Below are 18,484 nucleotides of genomic sequence, written 5' to 3' on the forward strand. Positions count from 1 at the left end.
AGCAGCTCTGCTGGCCACTGCTGCTGCCCAGGGGTTGAGGCCTTTAACTTTCCCCTGGGAAGGACATGTGGCCAAAGCATGTCAGGTGGCCACAGGCACAGGGCATGTCTGGGAGGCACAAGGGTACCGGGTGCCCAGGCAGGACCAACAATCACCAGAGGACAGCACCAACAGCCACTATCTGCTGTCAATTTGTCTGTTTAATCTGTTCCTATCTTCTCACCTCACCTATCAGCTCTCTTCATCTATACCTATCAACTACCGGTATCTATATCTAACACACACACGCACACACACACACACACACACGCACACACACACGCACACATGCACAGAACTCATCTCTTCACAATTGCAGATTAAGGTCAGGTCAAATCTTAACTCACCTGGCTTTGTGACCACCACCTACCACACCAGTCCATTCATAGGATACTAACAATGATGGCTTTGCAATGGCACCATTAAAGTAAACTAAATCTGGTCACTCGTTTCCCTGATTGATGTCTTTCTCCTCTGGCAAAACAGTAAGCAGCAGCCTCTGTTGAAGTTCACTTTCTTGGGTTTATAACTGATTTTTCTGTAAAAAATCATTATGGAAAATTTCCAAGTCCTCTGTAGTTCACAATGTTGCATCATACACACTGAAGAGAAGACAAATGCCCTCCCAGGTGCTGTGCAAACATGGGATTTTGGACACTGTAGCATCATTTTTCTTTTACAATGATGGCTATTAGGAAGTGTTGATCCCCAAAGGTCACTCCCTCCCTTTTATCACCACTGATTATCTCTCTCAAGCAGCAAATCTTGCATTTGCTGGCTCCGTGGGGCATCCTTAGAACAGGCCCAGAGAGGTATGGCGACCCACTCAGAGTCACACAACAGGACCTAAACTCCTGTGTGTGCATCTCCAACACCCACTTTCTTGACACATGAATAGTACATGATCTAGCTGATGGCTCTACCCTAGAAACAGGCCTGAGCAGTTATGATTGATGCTTCTAATAAATGTGCTTTTGTCGTGAGTGCAATGTGAACTTGGAAATTCAATGAGCAGACTGTGTGAGAGTAGCAGCAGAGATCAGAGCAACCACAAACCAAGGGATCCCTGGGGTTACCTGGGTCTGGAAGAGGCAAGAAGGCATTGTCCCCTGGAACTTTTGGAGGGAGCACATGCATCCTCCCTGTGGGTGGGCAGCCCCTTCTCTGAGAGCACACTGTTCTGGGGACAACTGCCCAAACATGGGGGAGCTGCACACTGGCCTGTCAGCTGGAACCCTAGTTGAACTGACCTGTGACCACACCATAGTAGCTGCCTCTTGAGGGAGAGGACAAGGGAGACTCAAGCAGAGATAGTAACACCTGCGACGGGGAAGAGACACATGTGCTTCACTGTTAACTTTCCATGAATACCCCACAGAGACTTCCTTCTCAGCTAACTCCTAGCTCAGAGAAAAGAAAATCTCTTTGGTAAATCCAGCCAGAACCATGCAGTAACCAAGGCCATGTGCCAGACTAAACGCTGACAAATTGGACCCAACCAGGAACAGTTGGTGCCTGGGGCCACATGCACTTCAGGGCTCATGCGGCAGGTGGGGCTAGAGGTGGGACATGCTCACAGAAGGTTGTCACTCTCCACAGAACACAAGCCTGCACACTCTGCCAAAGGCCACCCCCTCTGTCCCTGGCCCCAGACTAAGGGGCACCTTCACCTTTGTCACACCACTGGTCACTTCCAAGGCCCTACCTGAGCTCACTGCCTCTGTCCATGGGTGCAGGGGCCCTATGAGAAAGTCATTCCTAGGGCTTATTTATACACCCAGACACTGACCACTCTCTTCTGTCAGGTGAAATTGGCATGGATGCACTGAGGACACTGTGGACAAGGCACAGGCCTACCTCAGCTTTGGAAACCAAGGGGCACACTGTGAATGTGAGAAATAAGACTGTACCTCTGCTGAGCATGTGAGAGCCCATAGGGCTGCACCCCTACTGGGGAGGGCAGTAGGGACCACACGGAATTCCAGACTCGGGATGATGGGGGGAAGGTGGTGGCCTTGGACCCAGAGCAGCAGGAGATGGGCTGGAAATGGGGGAGCCCAAATTCACACTGTAAATGGTGTCTGTTGACTGCTCGCCACATCCCAGGCCAAGAGCTGCTGAGGACCCACAACCAGCCTGGGACAAAGCTATTGTGTCCACCAGCTCCTTTCATGAACACTTCAGTCAGACTCCTTTGGCCTCAGTTTCTTGGGGGAGGACTTGAGTGAAAGGCAGAAACTGTCTTTGATTGCATTGTTCCCAAGCCTCTCAGTCAACTGCTTTTGTTAACTGTCACTGGCCAAATTCAGCTCCCTCTTCTGTCCTTGAGTTTCTCTCTGACAGGGTACAAACAGGTCCACAGCAGCCTTCCCACAAACCTGAGGCCCAGAAAACACCCTTTCACTCCATGAGATCTTATTGCTATTCAGGACCCTGCAGAGGCCAGAAAGGAGGTAGATTTTTAAAAATCAAGGTAATGGAATAAAAACATGCAATTATATGAAGTGAAAGCTATAAAGTTCTAATCACTAAATTATGTGCTACATTTCTGTTTCTCTATATAGTGATAAATAAAATAGAGATAGTAATTTCAAACTGTAGAGCAGGCAATTGCTTCTTACACATATGTCTTCTTAATAAGCATGTGAGCAGTGAGTGCATTGTGGCTCACTGTGATTCTCATGAGATGAATAAGCATCAGGGCTCTCAGATTCTTAAGTATTTTTAAGGAAGTGCCTTCATTTTTCCTTCATGTTTTCATTGAACAGATATTAATCAAACAGATGTACAATCCTGGGCACTGATGCTATATGTTCTGGAACTAAGAGAGGATGGGTGGGGAGGGGTAAGGGACAGTGTGTGGGATGGGTCAGTACCAGGTCCTCTCTGCTCCGGGCATCCACACAGTTTGGCACCACATTCTAAGGGGTGGAGGCTGATCGTAGCACGTGCCATTTTCTCTGGTGTTAGAAACCCCACCAAGGCCAGCCCCAAGCCTGCCTCTGTCAAGGAGCTTTTCCATCAGACAGGAAGTCAGGGTACACCCCTGCCAAGTGACTTAGAAAGGTGCATCTGCCTTGCTTCTCACTCCAGTTGTGCCCCCTGCCTCCTCCGAGCCCCAGCAGATAGGGAAAGCCCATCCACCTCAGGAAACACAGCACAAGCAAGCTAGAGGTGGGAGTAGACTCAGTGTCCAAGGTCAAGACTGTGGGGTGTTGGGAGGTGCCATGAGCCTGTGTCTGTGGACCCCAGAAAAGTCAGAGCCAGGTGGCCCCCAGGAGCTTTTGGAAGACTTGGGTCAGTCCCTGCCCTGTGCTGGGAACGCAGGCCTATTTTGGGCTAGAGATCCGGGCAGGACCCACAGCCTCACTGCCTGCAGCAGGACCTTATATCCTTTGAGAGCCCCTACTGATCTATGCTCTCCCTGGTGGAACTGCATATCCTGGCACATGGAGTGTGCTGCAGGCAGGGTGACTGGGCCTGGCCAGATGCCACTGAGGGTGAGTGCAGTCCCTTTATGTCACCACGAAAGACTCTGGAGTTCTAGAAGGTGCAGATGACAGGTGGGGCATGTTCAGAAAAGGGTGCTGTGCTGAGTAGTAGGTGTGAGCAATCTGCCATCCATGACTAAACAGAGTTCCAGCTCATCTTAAAGTTCTAGAAAGTCAGATCAATTTGTTGACTGGGGAAATAACCTGTTCTTAGCCCATTTCAAATGTCAGGCACCGTCATTATGTCCCCAGTGAGTGATACTGCCCTGTCCATGCCCTGGGCACAGCTACTGTGAAGTAGGGTCTCCTTCCCACCTCCACAGGACTTGCTTGGACCTCAGAATGTGGCAGAAACATCATAAGGATTCCTGATTCCAGGTGTCTGAGGCTTGCCGGTCTCTTCTCACCCTCCTAAGACATTCCCAGACATGGCTGAAAGGCCAGCTGCGAGCCCTGTAGGAGGGGTACCTGCAGGTGCAGTCCCCACAGGCTTATGGTCAACCAACAGGTATACACTAAGGGCTGTCATCTGAGTTGTTTTAACGAAATACCCTGATTGAGTGATTTGTTAAAATAAAACAAAACAGAAAGTCATTGCTTACAGTTCTGGAATTCCAAGATCACAGCACTGAGGTTCAGTGTCTGGTAACAGCCTGTTCCTCACAGATGGTGACTTCTACGTGTCTTCATGTGCTGGAAGTACAAAAAGCCACCCTCAGTCTCTTTTGTAAGGTCACTAATCCCATTCACAAGGGCTCCATCCTCATGACCTAGTTACCACCCAAAGGCCCATCTTCCTAATTTCAACATATTGGGGATTAGATGCCAACATATGAATCTGAGGGCACAGAAACAATCAGTCTACAGTAAGAGGCTACACAGCCACAGCCACATTCTCAGTTGACAGCACTTAGTCCATAAGATGAATAACGTGCCTGGGGGCTCCTAATACCACCCAACTCTATCCTGAGAGGGCAGGACAGGGTCCACCAGGCCCCCAAGCCAACAATGTCCTAACATATAGATGAGATGCAGATGGCTTTGACTAAAATTTTTAGTGTGTGGAAATAGTTACAAGTACCTATTTTCATCTTCTAAAGAAAGAGCATTGCTGATTTATAACCCTGGGTATGAAGTCCTATGTGCACAGAAAACTGTGCACCTCCCTGGGCAGATGATTCGGTAGCCCCACAGGTACCTGCCCACCTGGCCTATGCCGAGACAAAGTTTTTTCCTTTCCCTTCTCTGGGACAAACCAGTGTCCCCAGCAATGTGAAAGCCTTGAAAGTTACAGGAAGAAGTATGGGGATGGGAAGTTAAGGCCTGTGTGTCAGAAGAAACTAATCTGCCTGCAACATCTCCCAGCATTCACTACAGGCTACAAAAATCAGCTGTGGCCCTGTGGCCTTACTCACCTCCCAAAGCTCTTATTCCACCCAAAGAAGCAGGTAAAGAGCTATGTGCTAGGACACTTACTCTGCTGACCAGTTCCCTGCTCAGGTATTAGCTGAGCCAATAGGATTGTCTGTCCTGGATGTGCAGGGGATGCAGCCCTAAATGTTTACAGAGACAACCAGGCCAGCTGAACTAGGATGAGCCTGTCAGGGTGGGGTGTGAGGCTCTTGGGATATGGGCTCCATCTGTGCCTATGATTTTAAAATAACTTTAAGGCAGCTTCTTTCCCCACACTTTCTGAGTATTCTTTCTACTTGATTTCTTTCATACAAAACAGACTGTTATTTGGGTCCAATTCAGAATGAAAATTCCCATGTGGCAAGATGAACCTGGGTCAACACTTTTCCCAGCAGGGTTGACCACTGTGGGATGATAATTTCCGAGGCCCCAGCAAATTCAAGCAAGCCTGGGGACCAGGCTTCAGCCTCTCTTCATCTAGCAGAGAACAAGAGGGCACCAGCCAGGCCCCCCAGACGGAGGCATGGGGTAAACATCTTATAGGCTCCCTTATCACACCATCAAAGTGCAAGGTACAAATGGAAACAGAGATAAAGTGAGTCCTGGTCAGTGCAAAGAAGAGATGAAAACAAGGCTAGGCAGAAATGCACAATAGAAGAAGCTGTCCCAACACACAGCTCCTACCAGGAGGTCCCTGGTGCAGGCCGGGCAAGGTGTGCTCACTGTGGGAGCAGAGCCCCTTTCTCAACCTCCGTCTGAGTCTTAATGGCTTCAGAAGTAGAAGAAATAATGCAAAAAAAAAGTTCTTACATAAATCTTGGGGAATTAGTTATAAGTGGGTAAAGATGCTTTTGAAATGTGTCTATTCTACCTGTACAACAATCCAGGCAAAGTGCCAGGGTGTTCCATCTACCTGGGGGACACATGTGTGCCAGTTTCAGCAGCCTGCTACTCAAATTACCAAAGACCAGGGCTTAAAACAACTCACTTATTCTTTCACCTCTCTGGAGCCCAGAAGTCCTAAATCAAGGTGTGGGCCAAGCTGTGCTCCCTACCAAGGTTCTGGGGGTCCTTCTTGTCTCTTCAGCTCCTTGTTGCACCAGGCATTCCTGGATGTGGATGCAGCACTCCAGTCTCAGCTTTTCTTCTCTTCTGTTTCCAATTTCCCCCTGCTTTTCTTTGGTAAGGATACTACTTGTCACAGTGCTCAGGGCCCACCTTAAATCCAGGATGATCTCATCCAGAGACTCTTAATTTAATTATATCTGCAAAAATCCTATTTCCAAATAAGATTACATTCCCAGAGGTCAGGGATGGGACTTGGATATATCTTTGGAAGACACTGTTTAACTTTCTGCAATGTGGTCCTCTACATTTCCACTGTAATTGATGAGGAAAAAAATCCTCTGCAGTGAAGCCCAGTCTTCAGCTTCTGGAGAAAGCTATGCCTGGCCTCAGACAGGCATTTCCACAGGTCTCCCAGGTCTGTTGCAGGGTCCAGGGGACAGCAGGGAACCTGCACCATGGAGACCTGTGCCTGTCTCAGAGTGGTCTGCATAGGCAGGCTTGTGCCGCCCTGCTGAGTAAGGTTGATCAATCCTAACTGGGATGCAATATGAGGCCTCAGAAATGCAATTGGTTGGAACAGGAAATTCAAACCTAGGAAATAGGCTGTCTTACCACAGAGCCATGAAAACACCTTCAGGATATGAAATCATTAAGGATGGCAGGATAACAAGAGGAAATCTACTTATGGTCTGCACAGAATGATGAGGGAGGCTGGGCACTGAGCCCTGCATCCACGCAAACAGGAAACAAAACTACAGAGCATTCCTCACAGTCTTCTAGCCCAAGACCTCCCATATATGGACACCAGACCAGGGACAGGCATGGCTGCTAGACCTCACAAATACTTCCCACAGAACCCCATCCCTGAGACAACATAGCCCTCAGACCCATGCTGACCTGTGCAGGACCCCTGAGGAGCACTACCATGTCCTTAACAAGCAAGACCAGCAGGTGTTCCCTAGTGTTTTGGCCAGAATGCACCATTGGGAATGCATTTCCTTCCATCAGAAGCAACCCCCAAACTGGAGAAACTCATGAAACAACAGTTTTCAAGATTGATATCAGTGGAAAAGGACAAGATTCCTGAGAAACACACAAGTCAAAGAAAGTCCCAGACCTTCCCAAACTTGTAGCTCCATGGAAAGCAGAGGAAGAGGCTTCCAGGCCACAGTACCACCACTCCCAGCACAGAGGAAGGAGCTTCCAGTCCACCTTTCCACCACTCCCAGTGCAGAGGAAGGGGCTTCTGGCCCCCCATACTATTGCTCCCAGTGCAGAGGTGATCCACGCAGCTGCCAACAGCACCCCTTCACCCCTTTGAAATGAGAAGACATGTAAACAAGTCTCAAAACCAGACTCCCAGATCACCTACAGCAACTCCAAAGGGAAATGAGATGGAACAATCTGATACTCAACCACCTGGACTCCCTGAACTGGCAACAAAAGAGAATCTGGAAAAAATGAAATCAGAAATAATTTCTCAGATAAGAGCAGAGATTGTGCTGATAGTGCAAGACATGATTAATAAATCTAGAGAGGAGCTGAGGAACATGATGGAATCCCAACATAGGAAACAAATGGAATCCATAAAACAGATGCAAAAAGATTTCCAGGAGATTAAAAACTCCATTGAAAGTCTATACAGCAGGATGAGACAATGTGAGGACAGAATTTCAGATATACAAGATAAGATTGCAATCAGTGACCAGGAGAAGAAAAATTGCTTTAAAATTGTAAGGGATCATGAGAAATCAATCCAGTAGCTGATAGATGATTCAAAGAAGAACAACATAAGACTGACTGGAGTCAATGAACTAACAGGAGAGAATGCAGATGATATAAAAAAAAAAACTGTTCACAGAAGTAATGGCAAGCAGGGGAAAAGAACTTGACATACAGATAAGTGAGGCATATAGGACTCCAAATAGACTTGATCAAAAAAAAAATCTACACATAGGCATATAATTGTTAAGACTCCAGAAACCCAACAGAAGAACAAAGTCCTACAAGAAATTAGAGAAAAGAAATAAATCACATACAAAGGAAAGCCTATCAGAATCACGGTGGACTTCTCAATGCAAACCCTCAAGGCAAGAAAAGCTTGGAGTGATGTATTTCAAGCCCTAAAGGAAAAAAGCCTCCAACCCAGACTGATGTACCCTGTAAAACTATCTTTCAAAATTGAGGGTGAAATAAGATAATTTCATGACAAAGAGCACCTTAGGAACTTCATGAAACCAAACCAGCATTCCAAAAAATTTTAGACAATATTCTAGGAAAAGACAATGAGGATCACAACCCCAGGAAGCATAGCAGAATGAATCCATCAGGTGTGACAAGAAATTAAAGCAAAGGGGGAGAACCCAACAAAAAGAAAAAGTCATGACAATGATAAGTCAATATGTATCAGTTATAACCATCAATGTTAATGGTCTCAATTCACCAATCAAAAGAAATAGACTGGCAGAATGTGTCAAGAAGCAAGATCCAACAATATTCTTCATATAAGAAACACGCTTAATTCAAAAAGAAACTCATAGATTGAAAGTTAGAGGGTGGAAAACAATACTCCATGTGACAAGGAACTGGAAAAAAGGAGTAGCTATCCTCTTTGCAGATCAAGTGGATTTCAAACCAACACTGATATAAGAGAGACAAAGAAGGACATTACATCCTTGTAAAGGGAACAATCCAAGAGGAAGAGATGACAATCATAAATATCTATGCACCAAACACTAGTGCACCCAACTATATAAAACAAACAGTAATGAACATGAAAAGTCATATATACACTAATACAATAGTAGTGGGGGACCTCAACACCCCACTGTCACAAATAGATAGATCAACTAGACAAAAAATAAGCAATGAAATACTAGAACACAATCAAACTCTTGAACAAATGAACTTAACAGATGTTTACGGAGTCTTCCACCCCACAAAATCAGAATACACATTCTTCTCAGCTGCACATGGGTTGTTCTCCAAAATAGACCACATACTCACTCATAAAACTTGTTTAAGTAAGTTCAAAGGGATTGAAGTTATCCCCTGTATATTATCAGACCATAGTGCAATGAAATTGGAGCTCAAGAGCAAAAGAAACCGCAAAAATTTAATAAACATGTAGAAATTGAACAGCACACTTCTGAACAACGAATGGGTCACAGAGGAAATTAAAGAAGAAATCAGACAGTTCCTTCAATTAAATGACACTGACAATACAACATACAAGAATCTATGGGACACAATGAAAGCAGTCGTACGAGGGAAATTCATAGCAGTGAATATTCATATTAGGAAAACAGAGTGAGCCTAATTAAACAACCTCAGGCTGCACCTCAAGCTTCTAGAAAAAGAAGAGCAGGACAAACCCAAAGCTCATACAAGGGAGGAAATTATAAAGACCAGAGCAGAAATCAATTCAATGGAGACTAAGAGAACAATACAAAAAATAGAACTGACACTCTCTACCTCAATCTGATAAAAGCCATCTATGAAAAACCAACAGCCAATATCATACCAAACGGTCAAAAACTGAAATCCTTCATACTAAAATCAGGAATAAGACAAAGATGTCCACTATCACCACTCCTGTTCAATATAGTTTTGGAAACATTAGTTACAGCAATTAGACAAGAGAAAGAAAGAAAAGGAATAAAGATAGGAAATGAAGAAGTCAAATTGTCATTATTTACAAATGACATGATACTCTATATAGAAGACCCCAAAAACTCCACCAAAAGTCTTCTAGACTTAATAATCAAATTCAGTAGAGTAGCTGGATACAAGGTAAACACACAAAAATCAATAGCTTTCCTCCATATGAACAACAGACTGACTGAGACAGAAATAGGGCAAACAATTCCTTTCACAGTAGTATCCAAAAAACTGAAATACTTAGGAATCAACCTAGTGAAAGAAATCAAAGACCTCTTCTCTGAAAACTATAGCACTCTGAAAAGAGAGATTGAAGATGATATCAGAAAATGGACAGACATCCCCTACTCCTGGGTAGGAAGGATCAACATAGTGAAAATGGCCATGCTTCCAAAACTGCTATATATATTCAATGCAATCCCACTTGAAATCCCAGCAGCATACTTCACAGACCTTGAGAAAACAATCCAAATATTCATTTGGAGCAAGAATAGACCCAGAATAGCAAAAGCAATTCTAGGTAACAGAGATATGGCAGGAGGTATCACAATCTCCAACTTGAAACTATACTACAAAGCTACAGTGATTAAAACAGCATGGTACTGGCAAAGAAACAGACCTGAGGACCAGTGGAACAGATTAGAAGATGCAGAAACATCTCCAGACACATTTAGTCATCTCATCTTCAACAAAGGAGTCAAACACCCTCACTGGAGGAAAGATAGCCTCTTTAATAAATGGTGCTGGGAAAATTGGGTTTCAACTTGTCAAAGATTAAATCTAGACCTATATCTCTCACCATGCACTAAACTAAAATTGAAATGGATTAAGGATCTAAATATTAAAATAGAAACACTGAATCACCTGGAACAGAGGTTAGGTAGAATTCTTGAAGACATTGGTATAAGGAAAGATTCTATGAACAAACCCTCAGTTGCCCATGAACTAGCACAAACAATCAACAAGTGGGATCTCTTCTTATGAAAAAGTTTCTGCACAGCAAGAGAAACCACCAACAGTGTGAGGAGTCAACCCTCAATGTAGGAAAAAATCTTCACCTGCTTTTTCTCAGACAAAAGTCTACTATCTCAAATCTATAAAGAACTTAAAAAAATCAGACCTCCCAAATTTAAAGACCCAATCCAAAAATGGGCATCTGAAATGAACACACACTTCTCACACAAAGAAGTAGAAATGGCAAATAAACATTTGAAAAAGTGTGCAACACCACTGGTCATTTGAGAGATGCAAATGAAAATAACACTGAGATTCCACCTCACTCCAGAAAGAATGGCTCCTATCATGAAATCAACCAATAACAAATGCTGGCAGGATTGTAGGGAAAGAGGAACCCTGCTCCACTGCTGGTGGGAGTGTAGACTGGTGCAAGCACTGTGGAAATCAGTATGGAGATACCTCAAAGAACTAGGACTGGAAGTCCCATTTGACCCAGCTATTACCCTGCTGGGGATCTTCCCAAAAGAATTAAAAGTATCATACCACAGTGATATATGTGTACCCATGTTCATAGCAGCACAATTTGTAATAGATAAAACTTGGAAGCAGCCCAAATACCCATGAACTGTAGACTGGATAAAGAAATTGTGGTTTTAAAAAATAAAATGGAGTACTACTCAGCCATAAAAAATGAGAAATTAGAGACATTTATAGCTAAATGAATGCACATTGAGGTGATACTCTTAAATGAAATAAACAAGGCACACCTGTGTAAATACCAAATAGTTTCTCTAGTGTGAGAAACTGAAAGTGTAAATAAGGACTAAAACATATAATAGGTAATGTGAAATAGGAAGAAAATGAGAAAAAACGTAGGGGAACTGGGAGAGGTAGGGGAAAGGAAAGAAGGGAATGGAATTAATATGAGAAAATGAGATAATGGAAACAAAGTATTTGTAAATAGGGAAGGATGGAGGGCTTGAAGGGAGGGCAAGGGAAGGGGGAAAAATAACCAAGAGAGTATGTAAGGTGCATATCTCCAAAGATGAATGTCATTATATTGTACACCTAAAATGTACCAATAAAAGGATGTACAAAAAAAAGAAAAGGAGTAAGATGAATACTTTGAAAAGTTCCAACATGTTTCCTGGAAACAATAAGGCTATGTGACACATGGTGTCACACGCACACCTAGGAAAATCCCAAGAAGATCCCCAAGTCCTAAGCCCTGCTGACCTTCAGGTTTACATAAGCAGGAAGTGAAGGCTAAGACAGAGCTCTAAACTGCCCCACAGTGTCAGGGGACACCCCTGGCACACATACCGAACTCCTCTTCAGAAGCTGGAGACTTATTAGTTCCAAGACATGAAAAAAATCTCAGGCCAATCATTATCTAAGCACTAAGCTCACCAAGCAGACATGACAAATAACGTAAACTCCCCTGTGTTAAGAACAGAAAACAAGTGTCAAGAAGTCACTAACCATCAAGAAGCAACACTACAATTGCAAGCACAAACAGAAGCAAACTGTAGAGAGAGAAGAATCTAATTTCCAGAGTTGAAACATTATAATATTCAAATGTCCAATTTTCAATAAAAATTATATACAGGCCTTGCTCCCGCTGGGCAAGAGAAGTGTCTCATCCTCCACGCACGTGTGCGTGGGCCCTGATGTGCTCATGGGTCCAAGATAGGACTCTGCGGGACAGAGGCAGGAGCCATGGATGGGACTGCCAGCACCATCCAGGTCACCTTTGAGGCTGACGAGAATGAAAACACCACCATGGTGAAGGGCATCTGGCTTTCAGAAAATGTAATTGATCAAATGAAGGAATCCTCCCCATCTGGTTCAAAGTCTCAGCAGTTTTCTGGTATTTATGGTGCCTCAGTTTCTGATGAAGAATTGAAAAGAAGAGTGGCTGAAGAACTGGCATTGGAGCAAGCCAAGAAGGAATCTGAGAATAAGAAACAACTAAAGAAAAGCAAGGACCTAGGCCGAGAGAGGGCTGCAGCCAATGAGCAGTCAACCAGAGCTATCCTTCGAGAGAGGATATCAAATGAAGAAGAACATTCAAAGGCAAAGCACTTGGCTAAGCAGCTGGAAGAGAAAGACCGAATGATAAAGAAGCAGGATGCGTTGTACAAATAGCAGCTGGCTAGACTGGAGGAGAGGAGTTCAGAGTTCTACAAAGTTACCACTGAGCAATATCAGAAAGCTGCTGAAGAAGTAGAAATAAAGTTCAAGCGGTATGATTATCATCCAGTCTGTGCTGATCTGCAGGCCAAAATCCTCCAGTGTTACCGTGAGAACACCCACCAGACCCTCAGCTGCTCTGCTCTGGCTAACCAGTACATGCACTGTGTCAGTCATGCCAAACAGAGCATGCTGGAGAAGGGGGGATAAAATCATATTTAGAACATGCAAAACTTTAATTCCATAAGTGGAACACTTTTTTTTGAGTAAGAAAATAATGCACTTCAAAAGAGAAGACCGCTAAAGAGAAGCACCAGAAAATGAATTCAACAGAATCATAGTATGTTTTGACCAAGAACAGTTTGAGAAGCCAAGGTCTAGATCAGGAATCAGTCATCTAAGGACACTGTTCTGTTCCAGTAAACCCAATTTATGAAAAAATAAAAGAGAAGGGCAGTGCTCTCCACCTTTTTGTACTTTCTATTCCACTTCTACTGACCATATGATGTGTCTTTTCACACCAGACTCCACCTTTTGGTGACTTCACCTTTAACAAAGCTGGGAGCAGGCAGGGGGCTGAGCTAATTGGAGTAGGGAGAGGAAGGAGCAGAAAAACACAGAGCCCCAGGAAAAAGTGCTGTATGGAATTGCCTAGGCTGTGTCTTACTCGTTTCCTCTTTCTTCCTTTTCTTTGACTAAGAGCTATTTCATTTTAACTTATTATGGTGGTCATGCAAGTAAGAGACAAAGGAGAGAAAATGTTCCTCTTTTACTGGAATGATGTTTATGATTACAAATGAAATAAGACATTTTTATAAATATAAAAGGAACCTTGGTTTATGCAGCCTCTAGCATAAATATTGACAACTTTACTCACTATCAATAATAAATATATTTTCTGACAAAGAAAAAATAAATAAATAAAAAATAAAAATTATATACATATATAGAAGGAGAAAAATGTATGTCCACGTATAGAAAAAGAAGCCATCAATAGAAACTGTCCTTGAGGAAGCCTAGATGTTGGACTTACTAGGAAAAGACTTTAAAACAACTGTTTTCAATATGCTTGAAAAACTAAAGAACTAAAGAAAAGCATAATAACAAAGCCTCATCAAATACATAATCTCAATAGAGACAAAATTATAGAAAGGACCAAATCAAAAGTTACGGAATTGAAATATACAGTAACTAAAATGAAAAAATAAACTCAATACTCAGTTGTAAGTTAGAAATGGCAGAATCTTGAGCATCAGTCAATTCAAAGCTATTTAGTCTGAGGAACAGAAAGAAAAAGGAATAAGCAAAATGAACAGAGGGCCTCAAAGACCTGCAGGATCATGGAGCATACAACATATGCATGACAGAAGTCCCGGCAGAGGAGAGCAAGGACTGGGCAGGAGACATGCTTACCTCAGGATGTGGCTAAATTTAAAAAAGGAGCATCTTAAATCTAGCAGCTCAACTTTCTCTGTCAGAAAGTAGAAAAAAGAACAAATTAAATCCAGAGTAAGCAAAAGAAAGTAAGTAACAAAGAACAGAGCAAACATTCATGAAATAGAAATCAAAAACAACAGAGAAAATCAATAAAATCAAAGCCTGGTTCTTTGAGAAGATCAATAAAATTGACAAAATTCTAACTAGGCTGAGCAGGAAAAAAAGGGACACAAGACAGCGATTTCAGGAATGAGAAAATTATTTAAAATAAAATAATATTCAGACTTCACCATGATTAAAACGTTTGCTTTTTGATACTGTTAAAATAATGAAAGACAGCTGAGCAGGTAAAAATATTTGCAATGCACATATCTGGCAAAGGACTTGTATCTGGAATATATAAAGAACTCATCACTCAATACTAAGGTGATATATAACCCAATGAAAGTAAGCACAAAAATTTTGTAGATAAATCTTTCACCCAACCACATAAACAAACAGCCAATGAATACATGAAAAGATACTCAGCATCATTAGTCAGTGGAGAAATGCACATAAAAGCCACTGTGTACCTAATAGAATGGTTAAAATCAAACAACAAAACAAAAACTGACCATGTCAGTGTTGATGAGAAGGTGGAGGAACTAGGACTCTCATTTTATGCTGGCAGGACCCTTAAAAGGTACAAACACTTAGGAAATCAATGTGGTAGTTTATTAAAAAGTTAAACATAAATCTAGTGTGATGGTGTATGCCTGTAATCCAAGGTACTCAGAAGACCAAGGCAGGAGATCCATAAATTTCAGCCCAGCCTGGGCAATTTAGCAAGACCTTATCTCTAAGTAAGTAAATAAATAAACCATCTGGGGATGTATCTCAGTAGTAGTTTTTGCATGGCTTGTGTGAGCCCTTATGATCAGAACTCAGTATTTAAAAAACAGAGAGAAGCCCATCCGATGCTCTCCCAGCCACGACCAGCCAGAATAAGCTGGTGAGACAAGCAAAGTGAAGCTCCCCAGCCAACCCGGGCCCTGCCCACACCATGGTGAGGTACACTTAGCCATGTGGGTGCCTCCAAGGCCCAGTCCCACTCTCCCTACCCCCCTCCACGCTCCTCTAGCCTTCTGGCTTTTCTGCTACCTGGTCTCACACTACAGAGGCATAGGGGATTATAAAGACCCTTGTCCAGAGCGCCACAAGATAGAGCAGAAGTTAGTAACAGAAAGAGGGCTTCTCAGGCTCCTCGATGAAAACTGAAGCTCAGCGGAAAAGTAAAGAGAATCTCTACAATAAAGGCACATCAGACCACTGTACTTGGTAAGTTGGAGGTATCATCACCTGGGACCATTACCTCCCATCAAAACCTGCACTATCTTCAGGGGAAGGGCAACTGGAACCTGCAGTAGAACTTTGCAGAGTTCAACCCTGCAGGAGGACAGGGAGCTCAACTTGGGACTAGCAGCCAGAAATCTGCCTGAATCTCACAGGTCTGCTGCTGGCTTGCTGAGACTCATTGACTCATATATGCACATGGATTCCTACATTGCCTACTGTGACAGCAGAGACATACCATGAAGGAGGCCCATAATTTTTATTTTTTGCTATTTGCAAAAAAGAAAAAAAATTTTTTTTCTTTTATTTTTAATTCTTAATTTTTACTTTTTTCTACTCTGCAAATTTTTACTTTTCTTTCTTTTCGTTCTTTTATCTTCTCTCTCTCTCTCTTGTTCTCTCATTCTCTTGCTGTCCCACATTGCTCTTCATCTCCCCATTTGTTCCTTTCTGCATTGAATTTGGATTTCTCCTTTATTTTTCTTTTCTTCTCTTTTTCCTTCTCTTGATTATCATTAGGTTTAAAGGAAAGTAAATTTGGTATCTAGCCTCCCTGTTACTGTTCAGTGATTCTATTCACATCTTTGTTCTTTCATTCTACCTTTTCCTCTTGCTTTTAACAACTTCTTAGAGTTTGTGTGATATTCCTGTGTCTTCTGGCCTCACCGCTAATCTTTCCTGATCTTTCTACCTGTCCCTCCCTCCCCAACTCCTTCTAACTTCCCAGCCTGAAGGAGAAAGATGCTATATCGAAGAGTTTATTCACTATAAACTTATGTTGGGTTGGTCCTCGGTTTTAATTTAACTCACATAGTTAAATGTGATAGATTAATAACTACCACAGATTGTCATTTTCTAAGCTGTGCTTGATGCTATGGTATTGCTGATTGTAACATTTGGCGTAACGTGTTGTGATTGATCTAATTAGTTTTCCATCCTGCTATAAGGAAAATAAAATAGCCTCAGAGTCATTAGAGTCTCAAAACTCAAACACAAGCTATATCTGGAAGACACCTCTGAAAAGCAGTCATTCCACAAGGGTTTCAAACACAAGCAACAAAGATACCTGCATTAAGCAATTTTGAAATATCAACCCAGGAATTAAACCAAGGACAGTACCAAAAACAAAAAATGAGAAGACACATAAGCAAGGCACAAAAGCAGGCTTCCATGCCACAAAAAGGAAATTCTGGGGGAAATGAGGTGGAAAAGTCTAATAAGCAACCACTTGGACACCCTGAACTGATAGCACAGGAAGTAACAAAGCAGATGCATGCAGCTCTAGAAAAATTCAAAACAGAAATAATCTCCCAGATAAATACAGAGATGGTGAGTAGAGTGAAAGACATGATTAGAAGCTCTAGAGCAGAAACAGATAAGAAAATAGATGAGATCAGAAACATGCTGGAAGCCATGAATGCCCAGCATAAGAAAGAAATGGAAAACATGATCGCCCAACATAAGAAAGAAATCGAATCCATGAAACAGATTCAAACAGATATTCAGGAGATTAAAAACTCCATTGAAAGCATGCAGAGCAGACTAAGAGAATCTGAAGACAGAATATCAGATGTAGAAGGCAGGATTGCAGTTAAGGACCATGAAAACAGAGATTTCTTAAAGATAGTAAGGGACCATGAGAAATCAATCCAACAGCTGCTAGGTGATGCAAAGAAGAATAACATAAGACTGATAGGAGTCCATGAAAAAACGGGAGAAAGTACAATTGACATAAAAAACTGTTCACAGAAGTAATAGTAGAAAAGTTCCCAGACAGAGGTAGAGAATTGGACATACAGATAAGTGAGGCATATAGAACTCCAACTAGCCATGACCAAAAAAAATCTACACCTAGACATATAATAGTCAAGATCCCAGAAACTAACAGAAAAACAAAATCCTACAGGCAGTTAGAGAAAAGAAACAAATCACCTACAAAGGAAAGCCCATCAGAATCATGGCAGATTTCTCAACACAAACCCTCAAATCAAGGAGAGCCTGGAGTGAAGTATTTCAAGCCCTAAAAGAAAATAACTTCCAACCTAGACTGTTGTATCTGGCAAAATTATCTTTCAAAATCCATGGGGAAATTAGATACTTTCATGACAAAGAACACCTGAGAAATTTCATGAACACCAAACCAGCACTCCAAACAATTTTATGCAATATCCTAGAAAAAGACAATGAAGGTCACAACTCCATGAAGCCCAACAGAGGGAAGCCACTAGGCAAGGTAAGACACTAAAGGGAAAGGGGGGGAAATAAGAAAAAAAAAGAGCAAACAACAGTAAAACATCATGACAAGGATGACTCAATATCTATCAATTATAACTATTAATGTTAATGGCCTCAATACACCAATCAAAAGAAATAGACTGGCAGAATGGATTAAGAAGCAAAACCCAGCAATATGCTGTATACAAGAAATACACCTAACTCAAAAGGAAATTCATAGACTGAAAGTAAAAGGATGGAAAACAGTTCTCCATGCAATAGGAACCCAGAAAAAAGCAGGCATAGCAATCTTATTTGCAGACAAAGTAGATTTCAAACCAAAACTAATTAAGAGAGACAAAGATGGTCACTACATCCTTGTGAAGGGAACAATCCAAGAGGAAGAGATAACAATCCTAAATATATATGCACCAAATACGAATGCCCCCAACTTTACAAAACAAATATTAACAGACATGAAAAACCAAATAAGCACTAATACAATTGTAGTGGGGGACCTCAACACCCCTCTATCACAAATAGACAGATCAACTAGAAAAAAAATTAACAATGAAATTCTAGAACTGAATGAAGCTATTGAACAAGTGGACTTAATAGATGTTTACAGAGTGTTCCACCCCACAATATCAGAATACACATTCTTTTCATTTGCACACAGG

General features: G+C 42.3%; 1 pseudogene; it reads left to right on the forward strand.

The window, feature by feature from the left end:
- The first annotated feature begins 12,347 nt into the window (after nt 1-12,347).
- LOC101697417 (MICOS complex subunit MIC19 pseudogene) lies at nt 12,348-13,031 on the forward strand (annotated as a pseudogene).
- Nucleotides 13,032-18,484: the final 5,453 nt, after the last annotated feature.

The sequence above is a fragment of the Heterocephalus glaber genome, unplaced genomic scaffold (assembly GCF_053883595.1).
Source record: "Heterocephalus glaber isolate CG9 unplaced genomic scaffold, H.glaber_assembly_v1.0 deba00001497, whole genome shotgun sequence".
Lineage (NCBI taxonomy): Eukaryota > Metazoa > Chordata > Mammalia > Rodentia > Bathyergidae > Heterocephalus > Heterocephalus glaber.